Consider the following 20,206-nt stretch of genomic DNA (forward strand, 5'->3'; position numbering starts at 1 on the left):
GAGCCTCGGTAAGTATAGCCTCTTGCTCCAATCCCCCTATCCCTTCTACCGCTATTTTTAAGCGTGGGATTCTGGTCCCCATAGACTTATATGAGGACCCGAGTCCAGCCAGATTTCAGTTCTTGGACGGAATTTTTTTTTGTTTGTTTGTTTTTAAATCCAGTTAGAGCCACTGATCCCAGTGATCTGAGATTCCACCCATCACTACTCAGGAGGAATTGCACAGAAAATTGTGTGGTCCGTTTTCTTCTGTTGCTTTAGTAAAAGTGAAAAATTTGGGACTAAAGTAGCATTTTTTTGGAAAATAACTTATTTTTCATTTATTATTTCCACTTTGTTTTAAGGCCCCGTCACACACAAAGATAAATCTTTGTCAGATCTGTGGTTGCAGTGAAATCATGGACTTATTGTTCCATTTGTACACAGCCACAAACCTGGCACTGATTGTCCACAATTTCACTGCAACCACAGATCTGCCGCAGATTTATCTCTGTGTGTGACAGGGCCTTTAATCCCTGTGAAGCACTAGAAGTATTAACAAATAGGGATGAGCGAACCTGAACTGTAAAGTTGAGGGTTCATACAGGATACCTACTATCTGGGGCTCGAACACAGACTAGTGTCCGAGTTTAGATGCTGAATAAAGTTTGTTGAAAGGCTGCAGTACAGCCAATCACTAAGCTTTTTGGCATGGGGAAGATACCTGTTTCTTGCCGTGAACAAAAATAAATTAAAAAAATTGTAAAAACATAACGTGCCATCTCTAATACATCTGGATCAAGCAGGGTTTATGCTCAACAAATCCATGGCAACCAACCTCAGGACACTGTACCTAAATATGCAGATACCATCTGAAAATATGGGGCAGCGGGTGATTCTTTCCTTAGATGCTGCCAAAGCCTTTGACAGTGTAGAGTAGGGGTATTTATGCGGTCGATGGGGTTTGGGGAAGTGTATATTAGGTGGGTGCAGCTGCTGTACTCTGCTCCTAAGACAAGAATTAGGGCAAATGGCAGCACGTCAGACAGATTTTCTCTACTGGGGCACAAGTCAGCGGTGCCCATTGTCCCCCCTGTTGTTTGCTATTGTTATCGAACCACTAGCGGCGATGATGCGGCGGGATCCGGATATAGTGGGATACCGATACGGGAGTGTGGAGGAGAAAGTGGCCTTGTATGTGGATAACCTATTATTGTTTTTAGGAGATGCAGGGGGTTCCTTGGAAGAAGTAATGCGGGTCATACTTAGTTTTGGAAAGATATCAGGACTTACTATAAATTGCGACAAATCGGTATTGATACCTCTGGAGAAAGCACCATCCAATACGGTGATGACTTGTGCTCCGGTGCAGGTGGTGTCAGATTTCAAATATCTGGGAATTATGATTTCCACTAAACTGACTGAGTAGGAGAGTCTTAATCTCACCCCCCTTTTACTTACGTTCAAACAAAAATTCCTTGCCTGGTCTAAACTATACCTTATGGTGATGGGGATAGTCAATTTAATTAAAATGATACTAATGCCCCAGCTGCTACAGTATATGTGCTCCATAATGCCCCGGTGTGGCTACCGCAGAACAGGTTCTATAAAATAAGCTCCATTTTCCGAGGCTTAATCTGTGGAAAGAAGCACCCACGGATGAAATTATTTACAGAGGACGAAGGGGGACTGGCTTTACCTAACCCTTGGTGGTTATTACTTAGCTGCCCAAAGCCAACACATGGTGGACTTACACCGGTAAACGTCTCTAAATAAAAGACCTCTTAGGTAAGCCTTCATGGCGTCGCAAACTACCAATGGATCTACACTACCTCTATTAAGGGCAAAATATTCCAGAATCTCACTGGCTATACCGTCCATGTCAATACTTTTTACCCAAACCGGATGTAGCTTTCATTCTCTTGTTAGCCTCTCCCCTACTCCCCGTTTTTAAATAGATACCAGTATTGGACTATCAGCCGATATTACTCTAGCCAAATATTCAACATTTGAAATTCCAGAATCCATCATTTCATTTCCCAAGGCCAGGTCTATACGGGAAAGCGTACCATGGGTCGCTGAGTGACAGGAAAAACAGGTCACCCCTAAATTCCTTATCCTCCAAACGTCTACCAACCCCAATTCTTGAATAAAGATACCAAATGCTGTCGCTTTGTCCCTCCTCGCCTCCCGTGAGTTTCTGCTCCTGTCCCAATATGCATAGAAATAGAACATTTTTAGAGTTAAAAGGTATTTTTTATTAGCTGCAAATTTGTCAGTTACAAAAGGGTTAACAGGTGAATTTGGACACCACAATTTATTGCATATTTTCTTCCGAATGCGGTGATGCTCTAAATGTCATCACAAACCACTGTGCATCTCTACATCAGGGCTGAGTAGGAAGAAGCACTGGTTGCCTTTTGGAGCAGATTTTGCTACAATAGTTGGCAGGTGACATTTGTGGAACCCCTAAGGTGCCAGAACAGCAGAAACCCCCAAAAGTGACCCGATTGTAGAAATTGCACCTCTCAATGAATTAATCTATGGCTGCACTGACTATTTTCTAACATCTTCACAATGCTGTTTTTCTGGAGAATTGCACATATGCCAGTTTATAAATTGTTACGCCACCATACATTGTGCCTCCATATATTGTAGTGCCTCCATATAGTGTGCCCAGCTGGTACTTCTGGTTAAACAGATCCATTAAATTGTTTGTTAGGCTCTCCCCACTATCGTAATGCCAAACATGTCACTGCTTACTCCAGCTTAGGCACAGGTAGGCTCTTAAGGAGGAGGTGTGGGGGACGTTTGGACTTGGGAATGCAGAGTTCACTGTATTTTATTTGGGGGGGTGGGAGCATTCGCTTTTCTAGAGTCTTTGTTCTACCATTAATGTAGGAACCTCTATATTTCCAATGACGGACCTGAACATGGTCTGGTTTTGTGTGGTATAAGTTAGGGTTTTTATTGGTATCATTTTGTGGAACATAACATTTATTTGATCACAGCAGCTCAAGAAATTGCAATTTTTTGCCAAAAATCTCAAATTTTTTTTTATAATAAGTACAGTTTGGAATGTTTAGTGCTGTAGTGCACATTTGGTGCTGGCTTTTTGTTTTTTCTTCATTGAATTGGTCGGTGGTTGACCTCCACCTTGCTATGCACCCCAATTTGGGATGTATTCCATCTGTCTGGATTTTGGCGGTTGGTGACTGTTCACATTAAGTCATCAGGCTTTGTCCACAGGCTATTTACTTCATGCAGCATTTGCTTGGACCTGTCTCGCCCACAGCCATGACTCAGTCATGGGTACGGGATTGAAATAGACCAGGTGAGTGCTGCTAAGAGCAGTTCTACTATTCATATGTGAGGCCGTATGGCACATTTTATAAAAATATTTTAGTGTAGGACTGCTTCAAATGAGATTTGCCGTGACGTGGCGAAGCAGCTCAAGAAATTGCAATTTTTTGCCAAAAATCTCAAAATTTTTTTTATAATAAGTACAGTTTGGAATGTTTAGTGCTGTAGTGCACATTTGGTGCTGGCTTTTTGTTTTTTCTTCATTGAATTGGTCGGTGGTTGACCTCCACCTTGCTATGCACCCCAATTTGGGATGTATTCCATCTGTCTGGATTTTGGCGGTTGGTGACTGTTCACATTAAGTCATCAGGCTTTGTCCACAGGCTATTTACTTCATGCAGCATTTGCTTGGACCTGTCTCGCCCACAGCCATGACTCAGTCATGGGTACGGGATTGAAATAGACCAGGTGAGTGCTGCTAAGAGCAGTTCTACTATTCATATGTGAGGCCGTATGGCACATTTTATAAAAATATTTTAGTGTAGGACTGCTTCAAATGAGATTTGCCGTGACGTGGCGAAGCAGCTCAAGAAATTGCAATTTTTTGCCAAAAATCTCAAAATTTTTTTTATAATAAGTACAGTTTGGAATGTTTAGTGCTGTAGTGCACATTTGGTGCTGGCTTTTTGTTTTTTATTTATTTGATCACTAACTGGGATCATGTTATTGTGTTCAATGCTGAGCATTACGACGGGGTTTCCTCCATATATCCCACAAAAATGTGATTCAGACGAAAACCCACTCGCTGTAATGAGGTAGATGGAGACACTTTGGACTCCATTTGACTTATGTTCCGGTGATATCTATCTTTTTGCGCATGCACATATACAGTACAGACCAAAAGTTTGGACACACCTCATTCAAAGAGTTTTCTCTATTTTCAGGACTCTGAAAATTGTAGATTCACATTGAAGGCATCAAAACTATGAATTAAAACATGTGGAATGAAATACTTAAAGTGTGAAACAACTGAAAATATGTCTTATATTCTAGGTTCTTCAAAGTAGCCACCTTTTGCTTTGATTACTACTTTGCACACTCTTGGCATTCTCTTGATGAGCTTCAAGAGGTAGTCACCGGAAATGGTCTTCCAACAGTCTTGAAGGAGTTCCCAGAGATGCGTAGCATTTGTTGGACCTTTTGCCTTCACTCTGTGGTCCAGCTCACCCCAAACCATCTCAATTGGGTTCAGGTCTGGTGACTGTGGAGACCAGGTCATCTGGCGTAGCTCCCCATCACTCTCCTTCTTAGTCAAATAGCCCTTACACAGCCTGGAGGTGTGTTTGGGGTCATTGTCCTGTTGAAAAACAAATGATGGTCCATCTAAACGCAAACCGGATGGAATAGCACGATGCTGCAAGATGCTGTGGTAGCCATGCTGGTTCAGTAAGCCTTCAATTTTGAATAAATCCCCAACAGTGTCACCAGCAAAGCACCCCTACACCATCACACCTCCTCCTCCATGCTTCACAATGGGAACCAGCCATGTAGAGTCCATCCGTTCACCTTTTCTACAAGACACGGTGGTTGGATCCAAAGATCTCAAATTTGGACTCATCAGACCAAAGCACAGATTTCCACTGGTCTAATGTCCATTCCTTGTGTTCTTTAGCCCAAACAAGTCTCTTCTGCTTGTTGCCTGTCCTTAGCAGTGGTTTCCTAGCAGCTATTTTACCATGAAGGCCTGCTGCACAAGGTCTCCTCTTAACAGTTGTTCTAGAGATGAGAAGGTGTGTCCAAACTTTTGGTCTGTACTGTATGTGGCCGACCATACTCATGCGCTAAAAGGACACCTAAAATGATCGCATACCGCTGAAACAGAGTCCAAAGTGATTCCATCTGCCTCGTTATAGTAAACATCAAATGGAAGAAAACGCGATCAAAACGCCCATAATTAATATGCAATTATTTTTTATTTGTTATTTTGAGTCATGAAAAACATGCAAAGGGTGAAGCAATTGGTGCAGGAAAGAATAGACCCCTAAGGTCTCAGATCCCTCCGTATGAAAAATCCAAATTATCAAATTAGTGGCAACACAGTAAGAGTACACATATGGTCCACTAGGTGTCACTCTATATTCATACTAACTTTCACTTAGATGCAACCAGCAATTCTGCTGCTGAACAGATTTAAATACACATACGTGATAGTTCAGCATAAATGATTAGGAACAATGATTTCTTTAACTTACATGGTTGCAAGGAAAGCCTGATGCAGGATATCAGCGGGAGGGACTCCACAGACCGCGGATTTGGATTTTTCATACGGAGGGATCCGAGACCTTAGGGGTCTTTTCTTTCCTGCACCAATTGCTTCACCCTTTGCATGTTTTTCATGACTCAAAATAACAAATAAAAAATAATTGCATGTTACTTATGGGCGTTTTGATCGCGTTTTCTTCCTTTTGATGTTTAGCTAATTGTGCGATTTGCCCACAGTCCTATCCTGTACATTGGGTTGAATTTTCCTTATTATTGTGATAAATTACACATATATTATATGTGGGTTGATAAATATACCATGTATAGGTGGTTGTTGGTTAATTATATCTCGTTATAGTAAGTGGTTCCAATGGGGAGTTTGTTTGAATTGTATTTTTAGGAATTGACACAGAAACCCCAACTTAATTGCCCAGCGGACAACGCAGGATAAATGTGGACTAAACTTTATTGTAACTTTTGGGAAGTAGAATGAACAAAAAGATCGCAGTACAGGAACAGTTTTTATTTTTACACCATAGTTTGTGGGGTATAAGCGATTAAAGGGAACCTGTCAGCAGAAATTCTGCCCTAAACCTAAAAGTTTCCCCTTCTGCAGCTCCTGGGCTGCATTCTAGCAAAGTTCCTATAGTTGTTCTGCCCCCTTTTAGATCAAAATAAATAGTTTATAAACTGGTACCTTTCAGTTTGAAAATCTTGTTAATTCTACCACGGGGGCAGGCTGTATGTTGTCCGTTACTGTCCCTCCTGCCGCTTTAGGCCGTCCCCAACGCTCATTTACATACCTCAGGACGCCGCCCAGTGCGTCCGAGGTCTCGCTCATGCGCCGTGCCACTGTAGCGGGACTGTGCACAGTGGGACCGCTGGTGACGTTGCGCAGGTGTGAAGCCCCACAGGTGTAGTGTCGGTGCATTACCTTCAGGGACTCCACTCGGCTGGATCTCGTCACAGGTAGGGAATCTTCTATTTGTCGTGACGCCACTCTCAGTATTGCGGTCAGTGGGGACCGCCACTGCAGGTTGAGGGACGCCTGGGGCTGATGGTGAGTGCAGTTAGTTGGAATAGCCTCCTGAGAGTGAGGCAAGCCCCAGGGCCCTGTGTAGGTGCGTAGTACCACAAGGCGCAGAATAACTCCACACACGCAGGATGTCTTTCAGGGGTTTTACTCACTTCAGGTGGCAGGGTGAGTAACCCGGGCGTAGCTGGGATGAACCAGGCGGGAACCAGGTATCCTTCAGGCTGACTTCTGATGGTGACTACCAACTCGCCTTCCTTAGCCCTTGGTGGTTTGGGGTAACCCCGACTTTTAGTCCCTATGGGGGTCACCCAGGGAAGTTGCTGAAGCCTCTCTCCCCTTCGTTTGCCGTTTGCTTGTTGCCTGGGCCAGATCACTCCAGCTGCTTGCCTCCTGTGAACTATGGGCCCTAACTGTGGCTACGAGGCTGCGGCTTTTAGGTGTTGTGGTGTGGGCTTTGAGGGCCCCACACCGGCAGGTTTAGCAAGGAAAGGTGGATCTATCCCCGCTCCGGGATCTGCCGCCCGTTTGGGCCTGGTTCTCCCTAGCAGTCTCCTTACTTCCCACTCTGTGCTCTCTCTCTAGCTGGAGATGGGTTTCGGGTAGCACTCCTAGGTGACCGTTCTCCCCCGTCGGTAGCCACTGCGCGGACGCTGTCAGACTGCAACAGCCCCAGGGGTAGGGGTCAGCTCTCCTCGGAGCTCCCTGGACTCTGCACTGAACCGGCTCACTGCTCCTCCTCTCCTGTTCTTGCCTACGCCACCTAGCAACCAGGCTCTCTTACCACACCCCTTGAGAGGAGATGGAGGCTTTTGGCCCCCTCCACTATTCCAGTGGAGGTGAAGGCTTTTCCCCCTCCTGGGATCCCCAGGGGTCCTCTCATAGGTACATGTGTGAGACCTGATCACTATGCGCCTGTGTAGTCACACCTCGGTCAGCCTTCTGGATTACCTGTTTTGTACTGTCCCCAGTATGGGTGCAGTACTCAGTGGTGCCTGACCAGGTCAGGGGCGCCACATTCCCCCTTAGTTATCACCAGCACGTCCTCGGGCTGCAAGACAACATTTTAAAATGCATAAAACATTAAAACATGGTAAAACATTTTAAAACCACCAGGTACCATACATCACCACCCTCCACCCACAAGTCCGTTAACCCACCCAAACCCTTTCACGTTGGCCGCGCCTTCAGCCACTTCTGGCAGGATGTAGAGGCGGCTTTCATGGGCTGGTGGTCTTCAGGGCATACCTGGCCTGGTGGATCCGCGCCTTCAGCCACTTCTGGCAGGATGTAGAGGCGGCTTTCACAGTTGGTGCTGACCAGGTACCCTCTTTGTGGTGGAGAGCCAGGCCCCATAAACAGGCATGCTCTCTGGTTGCAGGTAAGCCAAGGCCCTATATACGGACGTGCTCCCTGGTTGCAGACGAGCCAAGCCCCTAAACAGGCTGACTCTGGTGGCGGTGGTGCCCTCTGGTGTAACTATTTACACTGCGAGAGTTTGTGGCTATAGCCAGTTCATAGCCTTAAGGTTCATTTCTCACATGAGTTTATGTGGGCACATTCTTAAACTTGTAAAACGTTGCAAAACAAACTTTTTCAAACTGGTAACTTGCTTTACTTTACATGAACTTTATGCAGATTCCTCCTCACCAGGGCTTGGGCCTGTAGGGCTGCGGCACCTGTTGCTTCCTTGACCTTTTTCTTCATCTGTGGTAGTCTCGTCAGTAGGTCCTTTGTCTTTTCTTTCTTTATCGCTGTCTTTCCTTTCTTCTTCTTTAGGACATGGTGCTACATCTAGCGCATACCAGCCCCTTTCTCCTTGATGCATGGTAAATTGTACGGAGTCTCCCATCCTCAGGTTTCTTCCTGGATGTCCTCTGGGCAGATGGGCTCTGACGTCTCTTCTATTGACAAAAATGCCCTCTTTCATACCTGGTGCCACTATAAAGCCATATCCGCTCTTCAAGTTAAAGTCTTCCACAACTCCTCTACAAAGGGGTCCTCTGACCTGTGCTTTGGCTCTTCTCAGGAACCGTTTTTCTTCTAGGTCTCGGGCCGTGACTTCTCTCTGCTCTGGGGATGGCGGTGCAGGGAAAGACTGGGTTCTGCTACGGCGCCGTGTCTTGCGGACTGGATTCTGCGAGGTACAGCTTACCAGCTCCCAGGTGAGGCTCTTAGGCAAATCTTCTTCCGCAGACGGTGTCAGGTCTTCTTCATCCCAGCGGGAATATGGCAACATCTCCGGCTCTGGGCATGGATCCACTGCTGGTGGCTCCTGAGTCAGCTTCTCAGCTTCCTGGCCTCCCCTCCCCCTTAGTTCTTCTAAGCACTCCTTTGGTGGCAGTGCTGGGGATGGACTTTCTTCAGCAGGCCCAGGCGGGGGACTCTTTGGCGTGGTTGCTGCAGGAGTTGTCGGAATCCTCTTGGGGGTGTGCGGAGGGAGCATGTACTGATCCACCATCTCCTGTGGGAACTTGGCCTCCATGTCAGCTTTCAGCTGCCAGTATGCAGGGTCCTCCCCCAGCGTGGGCTTCCTAGCAGGGACCTCCTTGGACTGGGGAGCGGTGTCTGCTCTGGCCTTGCAGGCCGGGGAAAATGGTGATGCAATCTTATCTTGGCGGGCCGCGCCTGGCATGGCGGCGGCCTGGATGGGCGTTTCTGGCGCAGCTTGGATCGGCGTCGCAGCTGCGATGGGATCGGTGCAGGCTGGGCTGGGCGTCGCTGCAGCGATCGGAGCTTGGCGGGCCGCACCTGGCGGGGCTGCGGCCTGGTTCAGCACCTCACTTGCGGCGCGGACGAGCGTTGCTGCTGCGGTGGGGTCTCGGCGGGCCGGGCCTAGCATGGCGGCGGCCTGGGTCAGCGTCACACCTGCGGCGTGGATGAGGGTCGCGGTGGCAGCCGGTTCTTTGCGGGCCGGACTGGGCGTTGCTGCAGGGACCGGGTCTTGGTGGGCCGAGCAGGGCATCGCTGCGGCGGCCTGAGCTTGGCGGGCTGCACCTGGCGTGGCTGCGGCCTGCTTCAGCGTCGCCGCGCCGGACACCTCCTCAGGGACTGCGGGCGTGGCAGCAGGGGTCGGGGCACTCGCGCTGGCAGGGGCATCACTGGACTCACCCATCGGTGGCAGCATCGGGGTCTGAGTCGTCACCGCCCGGTCTGGCACTCGGCGCGCGGCTCTCCCCTCATAGGCCTGAACCGCCGCGGTCATCCACAGAAACTCCGTCCGTCCCTCTCTGATCAGCCTTCCGACCCTGGCCTCCAGTTGATCGCAGAACTCGGCGAGCTCCCGGCACCACCAGGCAGCGGAGCCCGGCTCTGGGTCTCTGCATTCAGACGCCATTTTCTCTAGCAACAAGCTGCTGGCTTCTTTTCCGTTCCGCCGTCTCTGGACGCTTCCGCTCTCTTCACAAGCGAGGTCAGAACTCTGCAGGGGATCTCTGGGTAGCCACACCTCTTCGTGGGCGGTAACTTCTCCCAGCGCGGGCTGCTGTTGTTTTTCAGCGCGCTTTTCATGGTGGCAATATGGCGGCGCTTCCAATTTTTCAAGCGGACCGCCCAGGCACATGGTCACCTGTCTGAACAGGTCTAGTCCTTATCCTGTTCGTGACGCCAGATGTGAAGCCCCACAGGTGTAGTGTCGGTGCATTACCTTCAGGGACTCCACTCGGCTGGATCTCGTCACAGGTAGGGAATCTTCTATTTGTCGTGACGCCACTCTCAGTATTGCGGTCAGTGGGGACCGCCACTGCAGGTTGAGGGACGCCTGGGGCTGATGGTGAGTGCAGTTAGTTGGAATAGCCTCCTGAGAGTGAGGCAAGCCCCAGGGCCCTGTGTAGGTGCGTAGTACCACAAGGCGCAGAATAACTCCACACACGCAGGATGTCTTTCAGGGGTTTTACTCACTTCAGGTGGCAGGGTGAGTAACCCGGGCGTAGCTGGGATGAACCAGGCGGGAACCAGGTATCCTTCAGGCTGACTTCTGATGGTGACTACCAACTCGCCTTCCTTAGCCCTTGGTGGTTTGGGGTAACCCCGACTTTTAGTCCCTATGGGGGTCACCCAGGGAAGTTGCTGAAGCCTCTCTCCCCTTCGTTTGCCGTTTGCTTGTTGCCTGGGCCAGATCACTCCAGCTGCTTGCCTCCTGTGAACTATGGGCCCTAACTGTGGCTACGTGGCTGCGGCTTTTAGGTGTTGTGGTGTGGGCTTTGAGGGCCCCACACCGGCAGGTTTAGCAAGGAAAGGTGGATCTATCCCCGCTCCGGGATCTGCCGCCCGTTTGGGCCTGGTTCTCCCTAGCAGTCTCCTTACTTCCCACTCTGTGCTCTCTCTCTAGCTGGAGATGGGTTTCGGGTAGCACTCCTAGGTGACCGTTCTCCCCCGTCGGTAGCCACTGCGCGGACGCTGTCAGACTGCAACAGCCCCAGGGGTAGGGGTCAGCTCTCCTCGGAGCTCCCTGGACTCTGCACTGAACCGGCTCACTGCTCCTCCTCTCCTGTTCTTGCCTACGCCACCTAGCAACCAGGCTCTCTTACCACACCCCTTGAGAGGAGATGGAGGCTTTTGGCCCCCTCCACTATTCCAGTGGAGGTGAAGGCTTTTCCCCCTCCTGGGATCCCCAGGGGTCCTCTCATAGGTACATGTGTGAGACCTGATCACTATGCGCCTGTGTAGTCACACCTCGGTCAGCCTTCTGGATTACCTGTTTTGTACTGTCCCCAGTATGGGTGCAGTACTCAGTGGTGCCTGACCAGGTCAGGGGCGCCACACAGGCACGAGATTATCGGCGGTGCTTTGATTTTCATCAGCAAGCTCCCGCCCATAATCTCGTGCCCGCGCTTTCCCCTCTGCCTCCACCGTTCTGCGCATGCCCTGGCCAGATGACCAGATGATTGGTGGTGTCCTGCTCCGCTCCACCCATCTATTTCTTGCTCCAGGGCTAGATGGGAAAGAGGTGACGTTCGGTCATCTGGCAAGGGCATGCGTAGAATGGTGGAGGCAGAGGGGAAAGCGCGGGCACGAGATTATGGGCTGATGAAAATCACAGCACCGCCCATAATCTCGTGGACACAGGACTCAATCTCTCAGAAGGATTTATGACTCATTATAAAATCTGAGAGGTCAGCTCCAGAGACTCACCAGACCTCTGATCCCACATGGATATTGGGACAATAAAACTCACACCACTAATCAAAGCTAATTAAGGATTCACTTTCCAAGCTCAGTGTTTGTTTATTTAAATGTCCTTTTACTATGCATCGCTCTGCCCTGTTTTGTGTATATATTTGTGTTTCTTCAGATATTTTGTCATACCATGCCTGAGGAAGAGACCTGAGATGTCTCGAAAGCTTGCTTTATAACATCATATTTTATTTTTATTTTAGTTAGCCATTAAAAGGTATCACAACTACAAAATTTTAATTTTGTTTCTCTCACTGAGAGCAATCAATCATTTTATTTAAAATAAAATGCTTGTTTGTTGTGAGAGCTCTAACTTTTTTTATTTTTTTTGGTGAACAGAGCTGTGTGAGGGCTTTTTTTGAGGAAATTTGTTGGTACCATTTTGGGGTCCATAACGTTTTTTGTTATCACTTTTTATTTAGATATTTCAGGCGCATAATGACCAAAAACCAGCAATTCAGTTAATGTTTTAATATAAATATATTTTTGTATGTGACAAGGTTGGATTATTCTTGCGGTCCATGCGATTATAGCGAATGTACAGTGGGGGAAAAAGTATTGTCAGCCCCCAATTGTGCAAGTTCTCCCACTTAAATAGATGAGGTCGGCCTGTAATTGACATCATAGGTGACCACAACTATGGAGACAAAATGAGAAAACAAATCCAGAAAATCACTGCGTCTGATTTGGCAAGATTTTATTTGCAAATTATGGTGGAAAATAAGTATTTGGTCAATAACAAAAGATCATCTCAATATTTTGTTCTATATCCTTTGTTGGAAATGACAGAGGTCAAACGTTTTCTGTAAGTCTTCACAAGGTTGGCACACACTGTTGGTGGTATATTGGCCCAATCCTCCATGCAGATCTCCTCTAGAGCAGTGTTGTTTTGGGCCTGTCGCTGGGCAACATGGACTTTCAACCCCCCCCCAAAGGTTTTCAATGGGGTTGAGATCTGGAGACTGGCTATGCTAGGCAAGGACCTTCATATGCTTCTTACGAAGCCACTCCCTCATTGCCCTGGCAGTGTGCTTGGGAACATTATCATGCTGAAAGACCCTGCCATGTTTCATCTTCAATGCCCTTGCTGATGGAAGGAGGTTTGCACTCAAAATCTCACGATACATGGCCCCATTCATTCTTTCATGTACACGGATTAGTTGTTCTGGTTCCTTTGCCAAGAAACAGCCCCAAAGCATGATGTTGCCACCTCCATGCTTCACAGTAGGTTTGGTGTTCTTTGGATGCAACTCAGCATTCTGTCTCCTCCAAACACGACCAGTTGTGTTTCTACCAAACAGTTCTACTTTGGTTTCATCAGTCCATATGACATTCTCCCAATACTCTTCTGGATAATCCAAATTGTCTCTAGCAAACTTCAGACACGCCCAGAGATGTACTGGCTTAAGCAGGGGAACACGTCTGGCGCCGCAGATTCTGAGTCCATGGTGGTGTAATGTGTTACAGATGGTAGCCTTTGTTACGGTGGTTCCAGCTCTATGCAGGTCATTCACTAGGTCTCCCCATGTGGTTCTGGGATTTTTGCTCACCGTTTTTTGATCATTATGACCCCACAGGGTGATATCTTGAGATCTTGCATGGAGCCCCAGATCGAGGAAGATTCAGTGGTCTTGTATGACTTAAATTGTTGATATTATTGCTCCCACAGTTGATTTCATCACACCAAGCTGCTTGTCTATTGCAGATTCATTCTTACCAGCCTGGTGCAGGGCTACAATTTTGTTTCTGGTGTCCTTCGACAGCACTTTGGTCTTCACCATAGTAGAGTTAGGAGTGTGACTGTTTAAGGTTGTGGACAGATGTCTTTTATTCTGATAACAAGTTCAAACAGGTGCCATTACTACAGGTAATGAGTGAAGGACAGAGGAGCCTCTTATGGAAGACGTTACAGGTCTGTGAGAGCCAGAAATCTTGCGTGTTTTTAGGTGACTAAATACTTATTTTCCACCATAATTTGCAAACAAAATCTTTCCAAATCAGACACAGTGATTTTCTGGTTTGGTCTTCTCACTTTGTCGCTCATAGTTGTGGTCACCTATGATGATAATTACAGGCCGACCTCATATTTTTAAGTGAAAGAACTTCCACAATTGGTGGCTGACTAAATACTTTTTTCCCCACTGCATATTTACTACTTTTCCACACTAAAAACAATGATTTACAATACATAATTTGTTCTCATATCACCATATTTTGAGAGCTGTAATTTCTTTTTTTTTTTTTTTTTTGTTGAATAGGTCATTTTTTTGCAGGACGGTTTGGAGTTTTCAGTTCTACCTTGGTTTGTTGTTTGTTTTTTGAATATGACTTTTTGATTGCTTTTTATTACATTCTTTTATGTGTTGAACTGAAAAGAAAGCTACATTTTTTATTTTTTTTTTATTTTAAAATATATATTTTATTTTTTTAACAGTGTTTGCCATACAGAATAAATAATGTGACTGTTCTATAACTCGGGTCATCCTAGACGTGGCAATATTAATTATGTGTACGGTTTTTTTTGTTTTAACACAAAAGCTGCATTCTAGTGGCAAAACGAGTTTTTTTGTTTTTTATGCACTTACATATAAAATTATTTAACTTTTACTTTTGTCACTTAATCCCACGGTGGTACCTGAATATATTTTACTTTGATGTTTGGTCTTCTGCACTGCAGTGCCTTAGGGGTGCTTCACACACAGCGAGCTCACTGCCGAGATCGCTACTGAGTCACGCTTTTTGTGACGCAGCAGTGACCTCATTAGCGATCTCGCTGTGTGTGACACTGAGCAGTGATCTGGCCCCTGCTGCAAGATCGCTGCTCGTTACACACAGCCCTGGTTCGTTTTCTTCAAAGGTGCTCTCCCACTGTGACACACAGATCGCTGTGTGTGACAGCGAGAGAGCGACAAATGAAGCGAGCAGGGAGCAGGAGCCGGCGTCTGACAGCTGAGGTAAGCTTGTAACCAAGATAAACATCGGGTAACCAAGGTGGTTACCCGATATTTACCTTAGTTACCAGCCTCTGCAGCTCTCACGCTGCCTGTGCTGCCGGCTCCGGCTCTCTGCACATGTAGCTGCTGTACACATCGGGTTAATTAACCCGATGTGTACAGCAGCTAGGAGAGCAAGGAGCCAGCGCTAAGCAGTGTGCGCGGCTCCCTGCTCTCTGCACATGTAGCTGCATTACACATCGGGTTAATTAACCCGATGTGTACTGTAGCTAGGAGAGCAAGGAGCCAGCGCTCAGTGTGCGCGGCTCCCTGCTCCCTGCACACACAGCTAAGCGGTGTGCGCTGGTAACTAATGTAAACATCGGGTAACCATACCCGATGTTTTCCTTAGTTACCAGTCTCCGCAGCTTCCAGACGGCGGCTCCGTGCAAGCGCAGCGTCGCTTGCACGTCGCTGCTGGCTGGGGGCTGTTCACTGGTCGCTGGTGAGATCTGCCTGTTTGACAGCTCACCAGCGACCATGTAGCGATGCAGCAGCGATCCTGACCAGGTCAGATCGCTGGTCGGATCGCTGCTGCATCGCTAAGTGTGAAGGTACCCTTAGACCTGTCAGTTTCTCACTGACAACCTCTTAGAATCTACCTTTTAGACCAGGGGTGGGGAACCTTTTTTCTGCCGGGGGCCATTTGGAAATTTCTGCCAACCTTCGGGGGCCGCACAAAATTATCAATGTGAAAATGAACCAACTATATTTGGTCAAACAGTTTATTAACTCACCCTTACTGTAATGACTGGAGCGGCTTCTCTTTGGTGCGGCTGTGATGTTCGGTGATACTTATGTTGCTTCTCTCTTTTCCAGGTTTGTCTCGGTCTGGAGCGCAGGCAACTCTTTGTGATAATAATATTGGTAGACTACATACATCACACAACAGACACAGGGGCTGGTGTATATAAATCACAGGAGACACATACATGACTGAAGGGGCTGTTGGGATATACATCACACAGGAGACGCTGGGACTGCTGTATATACATCACAGGAGACACCTACATCACACATGTATATGCCCCCAGCCCCCTTCTATGATGTATATGCTTTCAGCCCCTCCTGTGAGGTATATGCGCCCAGCCCCTCCTGTGAGGTATATGTGCCCAGACGCTCCTGTTAGGTATATGCGCCCAGACGCTCCTGTGAGGTATATGCCCCCAGCCCCTCCTGTGAGGTATATGCGCCCAGCCCCTCCTGTGAGGTATATGCGCCCAGACGCTCCTGTGATATGTACAGCCCCAACATCTCCAATGTGATGTATATACCCCAGCGTGTGATGTATATGCCTCCTAGCATCTCCAATGTGATGTATATATCACAGGAGGGGTTGGGGCATACACATAACAGGAGATGCTGGGGCATATCCATGACAGGAGATGCTGGGGGCATATACATGACAAGAGGGGCTGGGGAACAGACATAACTAGGTCACAGGGAGGCGTAAGCATTGCTGTGGGGCACAGACGGCACTGGGCTGGCACACACATCACTAGGGCAGCACAGAGAGCACGAACATCACTAAGTGGGGGGGCACACAGACAGCACTAAGTGGGGGGGCACACAGACAGCACTAAGTGGGGGACATGCAGACATCACTAAGTGGGGGACACGCAGACATCACTAAGTGGGGGGCACACAGACATCACTAAGTGGGGGGCACACAGACATCACTAAGTGGGGGGCACACAGACATCACTAAGTGGGGGGAACGCAGACATCACTAAGTGGGGGGCACGCAGACATCACTAAGTGGGGGCACACAGACATCACTAAGTGGGGGACACGCAGACATCACTAAGTGGGGGACACGCAGACATCACTAAGTGGGGGGCACACAGACATCACTAAGTGGGGCGCACACAGACATCACTAAGTGGGGGGCACACAGACATCACTAAGTGGGGGGCACACAGACATCACTAAGTGGGGGGAACGCAGACATCACTAAGTGGGGGGCACGCAGACATCACTAGGAGACTGGGGGGCACAGACATCACTAGGGGGTACACAGCATTGGAAAGAAGACAGCACTGGGAGCTGCACACTCCACTGATGGGGCACGATGCTACACCGGTGAGCGGGAGGCGCAGGGGAGCGGGCGGTACACATACTGGGAGCTGCACACTCCACTGATGGGGCACGATGCTACACCGGTGAGCGGGAGGCGCAGGGGAGCGGACGGTACACATACTGGGAGCTGCACACTCCACTGATGGGGCACGATGCTACACCGGTGAGCGGGAGGCGCAGGGGAGCGTGCGGTACACATACTGAGAGCTGCACACTCCACTGATGGGGCACGCTGCACCGGTGAGCGGGAGGCGCAGGGGAGCGGGCGGCACACTTCACTGATGGGGCACGCTGTACCAGGGAAGGGGCGGTGAGGGGGGCGTCACAATGCTGTGGGACGGAAGCGCACGCAGAGTGCTAAACCCACCCACAGAGTCGAGTTCTGAGCACGCTGACACCTGCCAGCGAAAGAGCTCATTGGTGCATTCAAGCAGCACATGTGGAGATTTAAAGGGCCGGCGGCCGGTAAAACCACGGCGGTGGCCGGAGTACTGCGCCCCCGGGAATCTGCCCGGGGGCCGCACTAAAGGTCATGGCGGGCCGCATGCGGCCCGCGGGCCGGAGGTTCCCCACCCCTGTTTTAGACTAAGCATATATAGTTTACAGGTCAGCACACCCTGGGGTTATCAGATGTCCTTTGGGTGTGATGTAAGTTGGCAACTATAATCACCTGCAATTATGATCACTGGAAGGAAGTGATAATGGTAAACTAAGTGTTTTAACCATGTAGATACTGCTGTCGCAATTAACAGTGTCATCTGACAGGTTAATTGGCTTCGATCATTTCAAAAACTGTTTAGAGCTGATGCCAAAGAGTGTCAGCTGTCATGTCATACACAGCTGTCACTTGCGGGATTTTCACTCTCTGGGGGTACTATAAACATAATCCTTGGTGCCACTTTTTTACAATGCTGAAGATTAAGGCCCCTTAATGGCCGCGGTGAAAGGAGTATGAGTGTTTGTTAAGAGGTTAATATTTCTTAGTCCTTGCATTGATGGCTGCAGTATGTACCACTGTCTTCTTCAACTAGTAAATTGTATTAAAATTAATTTGTTTCAAAATGCAGCACTTCTAAAAAAAAAAATGTTTTTTTTATTCTTGTCAGATGACTGTGCATCAGAGGGATATCTGACATCTACAAATTTTGAAGCAGCTAATAATGATATCACGCCATATATATATATGAAGATTATGACATCATTCCAGATCTCCCATCAGCCCTTCCCAAGAAAAATCTATCATCTATTCCTCATCAACAGGACCTATCTTCTGATTTATTAAAGACTGTTAAGCAAAATAAAAATAAAAAAAGGGGTGCTGAACATCAAAAAGTTCATACAGAGGAAAAATAAAATTCATGTTCAGAATGTGGGAAATGTTTTAAACATAAATCAAATCTTACTGTACATTGGAGAACTAACACAGGGGAAAAGCCATTTTCATGTCCAGAATGTGATAAATGCTTTACTTCCAAAACAAATTTTCTTAGCCATAGCAAAACTCACACAGATGAGAAACCATTTTCATGTTCAGAATGTGGGAAATGTTTTACCAAAAAGGGAAGTCTTATAGTACATCAGAGAATTCACACAGGTGAGAAGCCATTTTCATGTTCAGAATGTGTGAAATGTTTTACTAACAAAGGAAATCTTGATAAACATAAAAGTAGTAAGAGCAGAATCGGGCACTGCAGAGCAGGAATTGCCGGACAGTGGAGCCGTACTCACAGTTACGTGGAATCAGATGTTCCTGGATCTCGTATGCACCTGAATGTAAAGTGCCTGGTGGGGTGGTGCTCAGCGGCAACACAAGACAATGTCCATAGATTCACTATAAGAACAGCGGCAGCTCACTCCATCGTATGCACAAAATATCTTTATTCTGCGGTAGCAGACAACTTCAGGAGCAAAGGGGAGAGAGAGGGGAGTGCGGGGAACGGAGAGTGGACGACAGCATGTTTCGCGCTGAGTAGCGCTTTGTCGAGTCCAGACTCGACAAAGCGCTACTCAGCGCGAAACAGGCTGTCGTCCGCTCTCCATTCCCTGCACTCCCCTCTCTCTCCCCTTTGCTCCTGAAGTTGTCTGCTACTGCAGAATAAAGATATTTTGTGCATACGATGGAGTGAGCTGCCGCTGTTCTTATAGTGAATCTATAAGCATAAAAGAACTCACACAGGGGAGAAGCCATTTTCATGCCCAGAGTATAGGAAATCTTTTATTAACAAAAGAGATCTAGTTAAACATAAAAGCACTCACACAGGGGAGAAGCCATTTTCATGTTCAGAATGTGGAAACTCTTATAGCATTAAATCACAACTTGTTAACCATCAGATAATCCACACAGAGGAGAAAACATTTTCATGTTCATTATGCGGAAAATGTTTCAACAGGAAAGGAACTCTTACAGCGCATCATAAAATTCACACAGGGGAGAAACCATTTTCATGTCCAGAATGTGGTATGAATTTTACCTACAAAACATCTCTTGTTGCACATAAGAAAATTCACACAGGTGAGAAGCCATTTTCATGTCCAGAATGTGGGAAATGTTTTAACAAGAAAGCAAGTTTTATTGTACATCAGAGAATTCACACAGGGGAGAAACCATTTTCATGTCCAGAATGTGGAAAATGTTTTAACAGCAAACAATGTTTTGTTGCACATAAGAAAATTCACGCAGGCGAGAAGCCATATTTTGTTCAGAATGTGGGAAATGTTTTAACAGGAAAAAAACTTACTGCGCATCATAAAATTCACACAGGGGAGAAACAATTTTCATGTCCACAATGTGAGAAAAAATTTCCCTACAAAACAGGACTTGTTGCACATAAGAAAATTCACACAGGGGAGTGACCGTTCTCTTGTTCAGAATGTGGGAAATGTTTTACCCGGAAAGCAAGTTTTACTGTACATCAAAGAATTCACACAGGGGAGAAACCATTTTCATGTCCAGAATGTGGAAAATGTTTTAACAAGAAAGAATCTCTTACTGTACATCTGAGAATTCACACAGGGGAGAAGTCATATTCATGTTCAGAATGTGGGAAAGGTTTTTCCAAGAAATTATATCTTGCTGCACATTTGAGAACTCATACAAGTAATAATCCATTTTGATGGCCAGAATGTGGGAATTATTGGGCGTGGGCGCACGCACAGTTTCAAAGGTGACAAGTCCTGGAAGCCGCGCATGCTCCGTAGAGCCTGGGATCTCCAGCCAGATTGTGTTTCCTCTCGGCGGTCCACGCATACGCCATACACGCGGCCGGATATGAGTGCGGTAGTGAGATGCGCAGACGCCATTTGCACGGCTGTGTCTACTAATTAGATCATGGATAGTATATATAGCCCCTCACCACAGACAGTCCTAGTATCCCCCTGAGGA

The 20,206-nt window shown here is 47.4% G+C and overlaps 1 pseudogene; it reads left to right on the top strand.

Moving 5' to 3' along the window:
• The first annotated feature begins 1,108 nt into the window (after positions 1-1,108).
• Positions 1,109-19,938, top strand: LOC142313066 (uncharacterized; annotated as a pseudogene).
• The last annotated feature ends 268 nt before the right edge of the window (positions 19,939-20,206 follow it).

Source organism: Anomaloglossus baeobatrachus, chromosome 5, assembly GCF_048569485.1.
Source record: "Anomaloglossus baeobatrachus isolate aAnoBae1 chromosome 5, aAnoBae1.hap1, whole genome shotgun sequence".
In the NCBI taxonomy this organism is placed as follows: Eukaryota; Metazoa; Chordata; class Amphibia; order Anura; family Aromobatidae; genus Anomaloglossus; species Anomaloglossus baeobatrachus.